The 16,219-nt window shown below is 40.5% G+C and overlaps 1 pseudogene; it reads right to left on the bottom strand.

Annotated features, from left to right (window-relative positions):
* Positions 1 to 2,893: 2,893 nt before the first annotated feature.
* On the bottom strand, positions 2,894 to 3,888 carry LOC126059411 (calcium uniporter regulatory subunit MCUb, mitochondrial-like; annotated as a pseudogene).
* Positions 3,889 to 16,219: the final 12,331 nt, after the last annotated feature.

A 16,219-nucleotide genomic window follows, 5' to 3' on the forward strand; every position in this document is an offset into this window, starting at 1 on the left:
CTTGGAGTGTGTTCACAAAACTCAGCAACTTTTTTTGATATCCCCTATACGCATTTTTTCATAACTTCCTCCCAGGAAGATGTACTAATGAGAAAAAACAAAACAAAAAGACCAAACCCATTGCCACTGTGCCATTCAGTCAATTCTGACTCATAGAGACCCTACAGGAGAGAGTAGTAATGCCCCAGAGAGTTTCCAAGGAGCAGCCGGTAGATTCAAACTGCCAATCCTTTGGTTAGCAGCTGAGCTCTTAACCACTGTGCCATCAGGGCTCCATACTAATGATAAGACGTACAAAAAAGAGAGAAAGAAAAGTACCATTCATCTTAAATATGTTGTAATTCAGGGGTATGTGCAATTACATATATACATATAGTTATGCGTATATGCATAACTATAAAAAAAGAAATCCCGTTGCCATGGAGTCAATTCCAACTCCCAACTCATAGTGATATATATATCTTGAGTGTACTTCTTTTTGCTTTTGTTTGTTATCTAGTTAGTTTTCCATCAAGTGCTGGGCCTTTGCATTTCTGTATGAATTTTAGAATAAACTTGTCAATTTCTACAAAAAACGAACAACCAAAAGTGCTGGCATTTTGATTGGGATTGTATTGAATTTATAACTCACTTTGGGGAGAATTATAACTAACAATAGTGAGTGTTCCAGTCCATGAACATAGTATATCTTTCCATTTATTTGGATCTTCTTTAATGTCTCTCAGATTTACAATTCTCAGTGTACAGGTCTTGATTTTATTTTGTCAGGTTTATCTCTAAGTCTTATATTTTTAATGCTATTGTAAATGGTATTTTTTTAATTCAACCTTCAATTTTTCATTGTTAGAGTTTCAAATTGCAGTTGATCTTTGTATATTGATGTTGAATCCTGAAACCTTGCTAAACTCAATTATTAGTTCTAAGAGGTTTTTTTTTATAGATTCATAGCATTATCTACATAGATGATCATGTTGTTTGTGAATGAATATAGCTTCTACATTTTCCTTTCCAATTTGGAGGACTTTTAATTCTTTTCTTGCCTTATTGCACTGGCTAGAGCCTCAAGTACAATGGAGAATAAAAATGATGAACGTGGACATTTTTGCCTTGTTCCTCTTCCTAGGAAGAAAGCATTTTGTTTTTCACCATTAAGTAGAGTTTTCATATGTGCCCTTTATCAGGTTGAGGAAGATCCTTCTTTTTCTGTTTGCTGAGTTTTTTGTGTGTGTGTTTTTTAAATGCAGGTTTTTTATCATATGCTTTTTTCTGTGTCTATTGAGATGATCATGTTGTTGTTGGTGTTAGGTGCCATCAAGTTGATTCCAACTCATAGTGACCCTGTGTACAATAGAACCAACACTGCCTGGTCCTGCACCATCCTCACAGTCATTGCTATGTTTGAGCCCATTTGTTGCAGCCACTGTGTCAATCCATCTCGTTGAGGGCCTTCCTCTTTTTCACTGGCCCTCTATTTTACCAAGCATGATGTTCTTCTCCAGAAACTGGTCCCTCTTGATAACATGTCCAAAGTACGTGAGATGAAGTCTCACCATCCTCACTTCTAGTAAGCATTCTGGCCATACTTCTTCCAAGACAGATTTGTTCATATTTCTGGCAGACAATGGTATATTCAATATTCCTCACCAACACCATAATTCAAAACATCAGTTCTTCTTCATTCTTACTTATTGTCCAGCTTTCACATGCATATAAGACAATTGAAAACACCATGGCTTGAGTCAGGCTCAACCTTAGTCCTCAAAGTGACATCTTTACTTTTAACACTTTAAAAAGGTCGTTTGCAGCAGATTTGTCCAATGTAATACTTTGTTTGATTTCCTGACTGCTACTTCCATGGGCCTTGATTATGGACCCAAATAAAATGAAATCCTTGATAACTTCAGCCTTTTCTCTGTTTATCATAATGTTGCTTATCGGTCCGGTTGTGAGGACTTTTGTTTTCCTTATGTTGAGGTCTAATACATACTGAAGGCTGTGGTCTTTGATCTTCATCAATAAGTGCTTCAAGTCCTCTTCACTTTCAGCAAGAAAGGTTGTGTCATCTGCATATGGAAGGTTGTTAATGAGTCTTCCTCCAATCCTGATATGGCATTCTTCATATAGTCCAGCTTTTTGGATTATTTACTCAGCATGCAGATTGAATAAGTATGGTGAAAGGATACAACCCTGATGCACACCTTTCCTGACTTTAAACTATCCAGTATCCCCTTGTTCTGTTTGAACGTCTGCCCCTTGGTCTGTGTACAGGTTCCTCATGAGCACAATTAAGTAGTCTGAAATTCCCATTCTTTGCAATGTTATCCATAATTTGTCATGACCCACACAGTCAAATGCCTTTGCATAGTCAATATAACACAGGTAAACATCTTTCTAGTATTCTCTGCTTTCAGCCAGGATTCATCTGACATCATCAGTGATATCCCTTGTTCCCTACCCTCTTCTGAATGTGGCTTGAATTTCTGGCAGCGTTCTGTTAATGTACTGCTGTAACTGCTTTTGAATGATCGTCAGCAAAATTTTATTTGTGTTATTAATGATATTGTTTGATAATATCTGCATTTTGTTGAATCTCCTTTTTTTTGGAATGGGTACAAACATGTATCTCTTCTAGTCAGTTGGCCAGGAAGCTGTCTTCCAAACTTCTTGGCATAGACAAGTCAGCATTTCCAGCACTGCATCCATTTGTTGAAACATCTCAATTTGTGTTCTGTCGATTCCTGGAGCATTTTTTTTAAATTATTACTATTAAGTAAAAAAAGATCAAAACAGTGGAATTGAAATAAACTATGGGACTCAAAATCTTCCAGTTTCTAAGATGCAAAATCAACAAACACCAACATGGAAAAATTCGGTGACATTTGAAAATGCAAGATTAATTCCTGCCATTGAGTTCCTCTATTGGCAATCGAAAATAGAGAATATGGCACAATCATTTCAGGGCTTCTTAAGCCTCACCAAGGTCGTCTTTAACAGGCTGTACTGCTCCATATTAAAATGCTCTTCCTTTGATTTCTTATAGAAGAAGTGAAGAAGCTGCCTAGCACTAACAGCTGAGTAAGCATAATCCTGTCTAGTCACTAGAAAGTATGCAAAAGAGACCATGGAATTTGCAAATGTAATGAAGCATGTAACTGGTTTCATGATGCCCCAGGAGTAAACCCACCAAGCGAACCAAGCCAGTGCCGTGCCCTGAATGGACAGCAGTGCCAATCCAGTCCATGGGAGTCTGCTGATTCCGGCTTCAGAGCGACCTTCGACGCTAGCTTTCAGCTCTTAAGGGGCTGCAGCTGTTTCTTCAGGTGGTCGGCTTTCTTCAGTAAATGGTTCTCTTTCTTTTTCCGATATTCATCAAAATGTAAGGCTGTACACAGTCTGTGAACCAAAGACATCATGGTTTCCATCTGAATAGCATGCTCTCTGCTCAGCTTTTCTTGCTTCAGGCACTGCACATCATAGGTTATTTTATTGACGACAAGTTTAAAATCATTCATTAGCAAAATTCCCATCAAGGATATAACTGGAATCTTGTTGCCATCTGCTGTGAAGGTGGCTGCGGTTTTGACACCTTTATCTTCATTTTATATTTCCTGAAGGAATGAACCAGCAGTTGATAACAGTGGTTTGACTTCAAATTGACACCGCTCTCTTCTGGATGGCAAAGGAAGTGTTATCAAAGGAAGGTCATATCTATAATTAACTGTTACTTCATCAGGTGGCACCACTGTACTACAAAGGCGTGATAGATAATATTTCAGATTTCCATGTAGTTTTTTTTTTCACATGCAAAATCTGGGGTGTCGGCGGCTGCGGCCCGGTACCTGGATCGGTAGTAGCAGCAGGCGCCACGGAGACCCTCCTTGGGAGCATCCTTCGCCCCTGGGCGCCGGGCGCCTGCAGGAGTTACCGGGACATCCTCTCCGCACGCCCGGGGGCCCTTGGCGGTGGCGACAGGCTGCTCGTGGAGCCCGGCGTTTGCTGTGGGCACAGCTGACCAGCGTGGAGATGCCCTGGAGCCTTGTTTTTCGCCAATGCCTTCAGTGCAGCTTGGACTTCTTCAGTAGGATCGGTTCTTGATCATTTGCTACCTCCTGCAATGGTTGAACATCGACCAATTCTTTTTGGTACAGTGACTCTGTGTATTCCTTCCATCTTCTTTTGATACTTTCTGTGTCGTTTAATATTTTCAGCATAGAATCCTTCAGTATTGCAACTCAAGGCTTGAATTTTATCTTCAGTTCTTCCAGCTGGAGAAATGCCAAGCGTGTTCTTCCCTTTAGGTTTTCTAGCTCCAGGTCTTTGCACATGTCATTATAATACTTTGTCTTCTCAAGCTTAACTTTGAAATCTCAAACATTCAAGAACAAGTTTCAGAGTGTCTTCTGACATTCATTTTGGTCTTTTCTTTCTCTCCGGTCTTTTTAATGACCTCTTGCTTTCTTCATGTATGATGTCCTTGATGTCATTCCACAACTCGTCTGGAAATTCATCTGAGATGATCATATGGTATGTTTTTTTCTTTTTTTAGTCTGATAATTGGTTAATTACATTGATTGGTTTTCCAATATTAAGCCAATATTGCATTTCTGAAATAAAAACCCTGCTTACTCATGATACATCATTTTTTGCAAATGTGTTTATGAGATATATTGGTCTGTAGTTTTCTTCCAATAATGTCTTAGGAAAGTTTTGGTATCAGGTTATAACTAGCTTCATAGAATCAGTTGAGAAGTATTACTTTCAATACAATTTACTGGAAAGGTCTATATAAAATGATGATCATTTCTTCTTGAAATGATTGGTTGAATTCACCAGTGATACCATCTGGACCTGGAGATTTGTTTATGGACAGGTTTCTAACTAGAAATTTTATTTCATTTTGAGTGAGCTTTGGTAGTTTGTGTCTTTGAAGAAATTTTTATATTTTATCTAAGTTGTTGAATTTATTGGCAGAAAGTTGTTTATAATATTCCCTTATTTTTTCAATATCTATAACACCTGTTATCTATTTTAATCCAATAGTTCTTCCCTCTAAAATTTTCCTTCCAGCTCTAGTTTTCTGGCCGTTGCTGTGTTTTACAGGGTGAGTGGAGCATGAATACCGGGTAAATATAATTATGCCCATAATGCACAAGAATTACTAGATTGATTCAAAGTAAAAGGATTATATTTATAATCATAGCAAACTGTAGTTTTAAATAAAATGAAAATTGAGTTGTACGATATATCTCAATACATCTAATCACGGGAAAGCAATCTGCATACAAATGCCCCTAACTGTTATTAAGCACCAGCACATGTTTTAGGTATAACTACAAGTTAGTTACAATAGCTCTGACATTATAATACAAGTCTCCTTCAAAGGCCATCAAAACCATTTTAGCAACGTGGGAGGCTTAACGTTTTACAAGGAGGAAATGGCTAGAAATAGGAAGATGCAGACCCGAGGCCGATAAGTGGATGTGAAGACCTCAAAACTGTCAGGGCCAGAAACAAGAAAAGTCTGAGAAACTGTCACAGCCAAGAGCAGCCTACGGAGACATGACAACCAAATGTGGTGAGGTGTCTTGGGTAGGGTCCCAAACCAGGAAAAGAACACCAGGCAAAAATTACAGACATCTAAATCAAGCATGGACTTTTGTTAATAATAATGTATCAACATTGTCTCATTAATTGTAACAAATGAACCATAAGATATTAATAATAAGGGAAGCTGGGTGCTGTGGGGTAGATGGGAAGTCTCTGTACTATCTTTGCATTTTCATGTAGATTTAAAAAATAAAGCCTACTTTAAAATATATGTATATAATGAAAAATACAGCCAAACCACTTGGAGGCCTAGAAGCAGTGTTAGTCCCACTGAAGCGGTTTTAGCTGGCTACATTCACTGTTTAGTTACCTTCACAGCTTGACTTGTGTTTTCTTGGACCATTGCAGCAGGATAATTATCAATATATGCCTTATATTGCTCTAATTTCACATTGTTTTGTACTTCAGACACAGGCACAAACTTACATGTATTCGAATTCATACACGTGAAACAAAGATGCACAGGGCTCTAGCAGTTTTTAAGCTTCTTTTTGATTAGCAGAGAGAGAGAGGGTGTGCACTCTGAAATGTTCTATCTGAAAATGCAGAAAGCCCCCTGGTTCAGTGTAACGCCGCCATCTCATAGGGACAAACAGGAGGGGAGGAAGCCCTGGATCTGCCAGCGAAAAGATGATTTTTGAGCCTCTCTCGCCATCTTCAAATCAATCACACCTAGTTTATGATGATTTATTGTCACATTGAAATGAGTTTCATTTGTTTAGAAACAATAAATTATAAAAAGGACGGTGGTGCAGCCCGTGCAGCAGAAAGAATGGCACCACTCTCCCGCCTTATTTGCATACTTTTTTATTTAAACCAAATGATTGCACTACTGAAGACATTGACATCTGATCTACATATGCAAAATCTGCTCAGCAGTGCGACTCAAGAGCACCTTCTGATGTATCACATCAGGCGACAAAGCGTACTTTCCCATGTGGGACGCACCTGAGTGTAGTAACTCAGCCCTTATTGGAGGATGTGGCATCCGCAGAGCCCATGGAAGGCTGCCCTGCGCCTGCAACATTCCCATGGTGCTGGGCACAGCAGGGGAGAGTCGGACTCAGCAAGATTGTTATTAGGTAATAATAGTGATGATGATCAGCACCGTTTCCAGGGATAAGGTCCACCCGATGGCAACGGATTTGGTTAATATGTGCCAGGGATCACACCTGTCTTTCATACGTGCACTCTGCCAGTTAATTTTCACAACAACCCCATGAGGTCAGCAGGTGCTAATGTTACATCATTTCGACAGATGAGCCAAGCCATGCACAGGTGGCTTAAGTACCATCCCTGAGGCCCCATGGCTGCAGGTGGTGGAGTGGGATTCTTAGCAAGACAGAGTGTTTGCTGCTAGCGCTAAATCCCTGGAGCCAAAATACTTTAAATGCTGGGCAGTTATTGCAACTTGCCTATCATCTTTCGTAGAATGAAAGGTGTTCTTTTTTATTCACAGTTGTTATTGTGAGAACTCGGCAAACCTTCAGACAAGTTAAGGGAACAGTACAGTCAACACCCATACATCCTTCCCTAGATTCAACAATCGCTCATGGTCTGCCTCTCTCTCGCTCTAGCTTTTTAGCCATTTCCGCATGTACAAGTCTGTGACATTAATTACTTTCTTGAGGTTGTGAAACCATTCTTGCTATCCTTTTCCAATTTTTTTCTACAACCATTAACATAAACTCAGTGCCCCCTAAGCAAAAATTCTCTCTTTCCCCCTCCACCCCACCCCCAATAACCACTAATAACTTTTGGGTTCTTCGTATTTCCTTTTATCCCTGGTGGTGCAGTTGTTAAGATCTTTTGCCAACCAAAAGATCAGCAGTTCAAATCCACCAGCCGCTCCATGGAAGCCCTATGGGGCATTTCTACTCTGTCCTATTGGGTCACTATGACTCGACGGCAAGGGGCTTGGTTTTTTGGTTTACATATTTGCTCAGTGCAGTGGTTAAGAGCTATGTCTGCTAACTGAAGGTGAGCAGATCAAATCCATTAGCCACTCCTCGGCAACCCTATGGAACAGTTCTACTCTGTCCTATAGGGATGCTATGAGTCGGAATTGACGGCAACAGGTTATGTTGTCAGGTGCCGTCAAGTTGATTCCAACTCATAGCGGTCTTGTGCCATGCTCACTATCCTTGTTTGCTTGAGCCCATTGTTGAGGCCACTGTGTCAACCCATCTCGCTGACCCTGTACTTTACCAAGCATGATGTCCTTCTCTATTGACAACATGTCCAAACTGTGTAAGACACAGTCTTGCCAACCTTGTTTCTAAGGACCATTCTGGTTGTACTTCTTCCAAGACAGATTTGTTCATTCTTTTGGCAGCCCATGGTATATTCAATATTCTTCACCAACAATTCAAAGGTGTCAATTTGTTTTTGGTCTTCCTTGTTCACTGTCCAGCTTTCCCATGCATATGAGGAATTGGAAATACCATGGCTTGAGTCAGGAGCATCTTAGTCTTCAAGGTGACATCTTTGCTTTTCGACACTTCAAAGAGCAGCAGATTTACCCAATGCAATACATTTTTTGATTTCTTGACTGCTGCTTCCGTGGGTGTTGATTATGGATCCAAGTAAAATGAAATCTTTGACAATTTCAATCTTTTCTTCATTCATCATGATGTTACTTACTGGTCCTGTTGTGAGGATTTGTGTTTTCTTTATGTTGAGGTACAATCCACACTGAAGGCTGCGGTCTTTGATCTTCATCAGTAAGTGCTTCAAGTACGCTACACTTTCAGCAAGCAAGGCTGTGTCATCTGCATAATGCAGGCTGTTAATGAGCCTTCTTCCAATCCTGATGCCCCATTCTTCATATAGCCCAGGTCCTCAGATTATTTGCTCCGCATACAGATCGAATAAGTATGGTGAAAGGACTCAACCCTGATGCACACATTTCCTGACTTTAAACCTTGCAGTATTCCCTTGTTCTGTTCGAACTACTGCATCTTGATCTATGTACAGGTTCCTCATGAGCATAATTAAGTGTTCTGGAATTCCCATTCTTTGCAGTGTTATCCATAATTTGTCATGATCCACACAGTCGAATGCCTTTGCATAGTCAATATAACACACGTAAACATCCTCCTGGTATTCTCTGCTTTCAGCCAGAATCCATCTGACATCAGCAATGATATCCCTGGTTCCACATCCTCTTCTGAAACCAGCCTGAATTTCTGGCAGTTCCCTGTCAATATACTGCTGTAGCCACCCTTGAATGATCTTCAGGAAAATTTTGCTTGTGTGTGATATTAATGATATTGTTCTATAATTTCCACATTCAATTCACCTTCTTGGGAATAGGCATAAATATGGATCTCTTGCAGTTGGTTGGCCAGGTAGCTGTTTTCCAAATTTCTCGGTATAGATGAGTGAAGCACTTCCAGCACTGCACCCATTTGTTGAAACATCTCAATTGATATTCTGTCAATTCCTAGAAGGTTATATATTTGCTTATTTAATGTAAATGAGATCATACAGTATTTGCCCTTTTGTGACTGACATATTTTGCTCAGCATAATGTTTTCAAGGTTCATCCATGTTGTGGCACGCATCAGGATTTCATTTGTTTCTAATGTATGGATAGGCCACATTTTGTTTACCCATTCATCTGTTGATGGACACTTGAGTTGTTCCCACCTTTGCCTGTTGTGGGAAGTGCTGCAATGAACATTGGTGCTCAAGCTTCTGTTTGCGCTCCTGCTTTCATGTCTTCTGAGTAGATGCCTAAGATTGGGATTGCTGGGTCATGTGGTAGTTCTACGTTCAACTTTTTGAGGAACCACCAGACTATTTTCCCCAGGGACTATTCTCTAGGTTTGTTTTCCTTCTCTGAACTATCAGGTAATAAGGTGCAGACATAATGAGGTTTCTCTCAGCATGCCCCTCCTAAGATGAGGACACCAGATTAGCACGGGCTTCCACTGCCTTTGGAATAAAGGATAGTTTCCTGGGCTGGCATGTTGGGTCCTCCCTAGGTCTGGCCCCTAGAAGCCCATCTCCTCCCCCTTTCACAGTGTGCTGCACACACCCACACTTTTACTGTTCTGTAAAAACAGGCTGTTTCTTGGTGCCGAGCCTCTGATCCCTTCTCTGACCACCGAAACTCTGCTCGCCTTTGAGGCCAAGGTGATGCCACCCCTGCTGCCCATGGAGCCGGCGCCAATGCCTCTATCTGTCAGCCACTCCTCTTGTCTCCACCACATCACCCTCCAGTGTTCTACTTAGAAGTAGCTGTTTCCCTGTCTGCCTGTCTCCTTGGGTAGCAAGCTCCTTAAGAGAAGAGGTAGTGGACCATTTATCTTTGAATCCTCCCAAACATGGGACACAGGGGATGACGCATCATAGGTGCTTAATAAAAGCTCATTGAATTGGATGCATTGGTAGTTCATTGGTAGAATTCTCCCCTTCAGTGCAAGAGAACTGGGCTCAATTCCTAGCCAATCTACCTCATGCATAGCCACAACCTGTCCAACAGTGGAGGCTTGGGTTTTGCTATAATAATGAACAGGTTTCAACAGAACTTCCAGACTGAGACAGGCTAGGAAGAAAGACCTGGCAATCTAGTCCTGAAAATCAGCCAACGAAACCCATATGAATCATAATGGTCTGATGCACAATCAATCATGGGAATCATACAGGACCCGGCAGCGTTTCCTTCCATTGCGCATGGGGTCGCCATGAGTTGGGTCAACTCAGCGGCAGCTAACAACAACTTGCTGAAAGGAAATGTCAAAATGTAATCACTCCACAGTTAAGACACTAGAAATGTTTGTTTTTTTTAATAAGAAAAAGAATTGTTTGCATTTATTCACAGTTAGTTACAAACTCAAAAACTCTCCAGCCCTCTGAATGGTCTCAGTATACAAAACAGCCGTACTTACAGACCGAAGACTTTTCATTTCTTGTTTGTTTGTTTGTTTTGTTTTAATATCATCCTAGTGAAAAGAGGCTGCACGTTATAGAGTGAGTCCTCCAGACCTCGGAGTATCACCAGGTACTTCCATTCTTTTTATACTGGGGACTTCAAACCACATGGGGAAAAAGAAAAAGCTATTACAAAGAAAATCGTGATTGACAAAACTATGAGAAGGGAAGCGTTCCTTTCTTCAAAAGTGCCTGTAACATCACAAAAAGGAGGCTGTTAGTAGCAGATAGTTCAACTTTGTGTTATTATGCCCAACTGAGGAAGTTTTAGAAATAGGCGGTAAATGAAGCAGTTACAGCCAACAGAATCTATTTACAAGGGGAAAAAATACATTGTATTTCTGAATGCAACAGCTGCAAGTAAGCATAACAAGATTCTGGCTCAAATTTGCAGTGTCTAATCTCCACTAGCCAGCCCTGGCAGAGGCTGTTCCTAACGGCACGAAGGACACTTTTCCCAGCATGACCATGTGGCAGCTGTTGGGTGGGCAGCTGTGAAGTGTGGCTTTTGGGTCAGCGGCGTGCGAACGTGGGCCTTCCGATGGCTGACTACAGGAGAAGCTAATGTTAGCCTGTGCCAGCGGCTGGATTCCCTGGCAGCACCCTCTGAGCAGACCCCATTCTGTACAGCTGGGCAGCCATGGTTTTGTTTTTTAAAGATACAAACAATCTGTTCCTCACTTAACAGGGCTTGGGAAGGAAGGACTTCTCATCAATAAAACATGAAACCTGCAGATACTGTCACCAACCCATCCCACCTGTCCTTAGGGTCTCTCCTCTAATCCTGGGCAAAAATTGCCGACCCTGGACCAAAGGGCCTCTGATGACTCCATTCCTTCTCTGAATGGGCACTTCACCAGCTGCTGTCACGTCAGCTCTGACTTGTGGTGCCTCCGTGTGTATCAGAGTAGAACTGCTCTACAGAGTTTTCAATGGCTGATTTTTTCAGTAGATCACCAAGCCTTTCTTCTGAGGCATCTTTAGGGGGATTCAAACCTCCAATGTTTTGGATAGCAGCTGAATGCGTTCACCATTTGCATGACCCAGGGACAAGACTTGGCAATGAATGAATCTCCAGCATGTGACATCACCCTTTCCCCACATACAGACATATAGCATTCCCCAAAGCAACATAAACTCCTTGAGCATGTAGACGGGAGTATGTCTGTCTACACAGGCGCCAGGCTGATTGTCCTCTCTTCCCTTTTCCTTGCTCTCCTCTTTCAGTGGGATGTGAGAGGGGACATGAGAGTAAAGTATCTATTAAGATGCAGAGAAGAATTGTGGAGTAAGAACAAAAAGGTGGATAGATTTAGCTGATCAACATCGCCCCCCCACCCCCCGCTCTGATGGTACAGTGATTAAGTGCTTGGCTGTTCACCCGAAGGTTGGCAGTTCAAATCCACCAGCCACTCTTTGGAAGGAAGATGTGGGAGTCTGCTTTGGCGAAGATACAGCTTTAGAAACCCTATGGGGCAGTTCTACTCTGTTCTATAGGGTCTCTATGAGTGGGAATTGACTCGTGGCAATGGGTTTTGGTTTTGGTCCCCACTTCATCATAACTCGGTTCAGTCTTTTTGCTTTGGATGAGGCTGACTTTCCTCTCTTGATCCCAGGAATGGGCACATCACCCAAGCCTGCCAAACCAAAGTCTTCTGTCCTCTCAGCCACAGTGATTGTTTGGGAGATGGGTTATGTGGCCACCCCCATCAGAGCTCTCCTGGAGACCAGTGCAAATCAAGTTGATCCCAACTCGTGGTCCATTCCCTTCTGTCATTTAACTAATATCCTAGCAATAAGCCTGAGCTTTGATCTAAAAAGTATATCCCCAGCCCAGCCCCTTATCCTGTTTTAATTTTTTGATAGCACTATCACCATCTAAAATTATATTTTATTTTTTAAAATCTGATCTCCCAAGAAGAATATAAACTCCATGAAAGCAGGGACTTCCTTTTGTTCATGGTTTATCCCATTAACGCAATAATATTTTGCTGAGTGACCATGTTAATCACAAAACCCAACTTTGATTTCCTCTAGGCACCCATTAAACTTTTATTAAGCACAGTCGCTACACTCAAGATGTCCCAGTGGGTTAATCAATTGTAAAATGAACTAAGAGACTAGATTCAGAATGAAGATCAGAGGAAGGAAATCTTCCAGGGGTGAAGGAGAGAGGATTCCGGGAGACTCCTGAAGGAGGGTGGGGTTGGTGGCTGGAGCTGCAGGCCCAGGAGGGCACAAGTGTCTTAAATCAACAGGACAACTACACTCCTATTATGTGCAAGGTGTTGAAGGGGACATAGAAATGTTAAAAAAAAAAAAAAAAATCCAAAATTACTGGGAAGATTGAAAAAAATACTTTGGAAGAGAAGACAAAATTTTGTTGAAATGAATAAATAAACTCAATTTAATCTGAAAGCTCTTTATTTGGAAAATGCTAACGCTGAGGAGCTCTTCAAAATATTGTTTATGCTTTTCTTTATTCTTTTTATGGTCTAATCTTAGCTGTAAGGGAAAAACTGTCAAATTGATGATTTTTGAGGAAGAAGCCATTGACACATACCTGGCAAAGGCAGATACATGCAGAGCCCAACTAAATGTGCCAGGCTTCACTGGGACTTTGGAACCAAATTCCTCTCTTTTAAGAAGCCATGAAGAACACCATCTAAAAATGAGGCATGGGAAAACCTCATTAATTCAGAGATGTCTCTTCTCAGCTTGTGACCACTTGAATTTTATCTTCGTAATGGATAATTTGCAAAAGAAATTAAGAATGTAAATGAGATTAGAGGGAATGTTTAAGCTACTTAAGAGAACAAGATGTTTTCATGTGTCCAAAGTGATATGCTAATTAACATATCTTTTTATTAATAAAGTCAACCATTCCACCTTAGTCTGATAAAATAAATTTCTCTGAAAATAAATGAAATTTACTTTTCTTGAAATAGTGAATAACTTTCATTGGTATACATTTAGGAGGTTTTACTGATCATTCTGAGCCCTGGTGGTGAAGTGGTTAAGAGCTGTGGGTGTTAACCAAAAGGTCAGCAGTTCGAATCCACCAGCCACTCATTGGAAACCCTATGGGGCAGTTCTACTCTGTCCTATTGGGCCGTTATGAGTAGGAATCGACTCCACAGCAACAGATTTGGTGCTGGTTTTTACTGATCATTCAGTACACGGGATTAAGAACTCACGCCATCTCTAATATTTCCTCTTTAGTGCTTTTATTATGTTTCTTTGAACCATTTTTTATCAGGGTATTTTTTTGTTTTGTGTTTATGTCAGCTTTATCAACCAGTTGATGGATGTTTGGATTATTCACAGTTTTCGACTATTAAGGATAAAGCCACTGTGAGTATTCAAGTACAAGTCTTTATTTGGACATATGTTTTCATTTCTTTTGGATAAATAAATACCAAGAGTGGAATGACTGTTCCATGTGGTAAATACATGTTTCACTTATTAAAAAAAAAAAAAAAAAACTTTTCAAAGTGGTTGTACCGTTTTACTTTCCTACCAGCAAGGTACCACAACTTGTCTGTCAGTTTGTTGTACTGTGGTGGCTTATGTGTTCCTGTGATGCTGGAAGCTATGCCACCAATATTTCAAATACTAGCAGGCTCATCCATGGTGGACAGGTCTCAGTGGAGTTTGCAGACTAAGACAGACTAGGAAGAAGGACCTGACAATCTACATCTAAAAAAATTGGCCAGTGAAAACCTATCCAATGGAAATACCATTTTTTCAACAATGTAAATGGTGATTATACATGTGGATCTCTCCAGATGGAATACACAGAAATCAAATCAACTACATTCTGTGGAAAGAGACGATGGGGAAACTCAATATCATCAGTTAGAACAAGGCCAGGGGCCATCTGTGGAACAAACCATTAATTGCTCATACAGAAGCTCAAGTTGAAGCTGAAGAAAATTAGAACAAGTCCACGAGAGCCAAAATATAACCTTGGGTATATCCCACCAGAATATACAGATTACCTCAAGATTAGATTTGTTGTATTGAATAATGATGACTGAAGAGCAAAGGAGTTGTGGGATGACATCAAGGACATCATACTTGAAGAAAGCAGAAGCCATTAAAAGAAAGAAAAGGCCAAAAAAGGATGTCAGGAGAAACTCTGAAATTTGCTCTTGAATGTAGAGTAGCTAAAGTGAAAGGAAGAAATGAAGTAAAAGCTGAACAGATTTCAAAGAGCAGCTCAAGAAGACAAAGTATTATAATGAAATGTGCAAAGACCTGGAGTTAGAAAACCAAAAGGGAAGAAAACCCTTGGCATTTCTCAAGCTGAAAGAACTGAAGAGAAATTCAAGCCTCAGGTTGCAATATTGAGGGATTCTATGGGCAAAATACTGAATGACATAGGAGCCATCAAGAGAAAATGGAAGGAATACACAGAGTCACTATATTAAAAAGAATTAGCCAACATTTAACCATCTCAGGAGGTAGTATATGATCAAGGACCAACGGTACTGAAGGAAGAAGTCCAGGCTGCACTGAAGGCATTGGAAAAAAACAAGACTCCAGGAATTGACAGAACACAAACTGAGATGTTTCCACAAGTGGATGCAGTGCTTCCATTCATCTATGTCAAGAAATCTGGAAGACATCTACCTGGCCAACTGACTAGAAGGGATCCACATTTGTGCCCATTCCAAAGAAAGGTGATTTGACAGAATGTGGAAATTATCCAACAATATCACACACAAATAAAGTTTTGCTGAAGATCATTCAAAGCAATTGTACCAGTACATTGACAGGAAACTGCTGTAAGTTCAAGTCGGATTCAGAAGAGGACGTGGAATGAGGGGTTTTATTGCTGATGTCAGATAGATCTTGGCTGAAAGCAGAGAATACCAGAAAGATGTTTCCCTGTGTTTTATTGACTATGCAAAGGCCATTTGACAGTGCATATCATAACAAATTATGGATAACATTGCAAAGAACGGGAATTCCAGAACACTTAATTGTACACATGAGGAACTTATACATAGACCAGGAGGCAGTTGTTCGAACAGAACAAGGGGATACTGAGTGGTTTAAATTCAGAAAAGGTGTGCATCAGGGTTGTATTCTTTCAACATACTTATTCAATCTGTATGCTGAGCAAATAATCTGAGAAGCTGGACTATATGAAGAAGAAAGTGATCAGGATTGGAGGAATACTCATTAATAACCTGCTGTATGCAGATGACACAGCCTTGCTTACTGCAAGTGAAAAGGACTTGAAGCACTTACTGATGAAGATCAAAAACTACAAGCCTTCGGTATGGATTGCACCTCAACATAAAAGAAACAAAAATCCTCACAACTAGGCCAATAAGCAACATTATGATAAACAGAGAAAATATTAAATTTGTCAAGTATTTCATTTTACTTGGATCCACAATCAATGCTCATGGAACAGCAGTCAAGAAATCAAATGACAAACAAAAATCGAAAAAGAGCAGGAGTGGCAATATTAATTTCTGACAAAACAGACTTTAAGGTTAAATCCGCCACAAAGGATAAGGAAGGACACTATATAATGATTAAAGGGACAACACACCAAGAAGATATAACCATTCTAAATATTTATGCACCCAATGACAGGGCTGCAAGATACATAAAACAAACTCCATCAGCATTGAAAAGTGAGATAGGCAGGTCCACA

Source organism: Elephas maximus, chromosome 16 (genome assembly GCF_024166365.1).
Source record: "Elephas maximus indicus isolate mEleMax1 chromosome 16, mEleMax1 primary haplotype, whole genome shotgun sequence".
NCBI lineage: Eukaryota > Metazoa > Chordata > Mammalia > Proboscidea > Elephantidae > Elephas > Elephas maximus.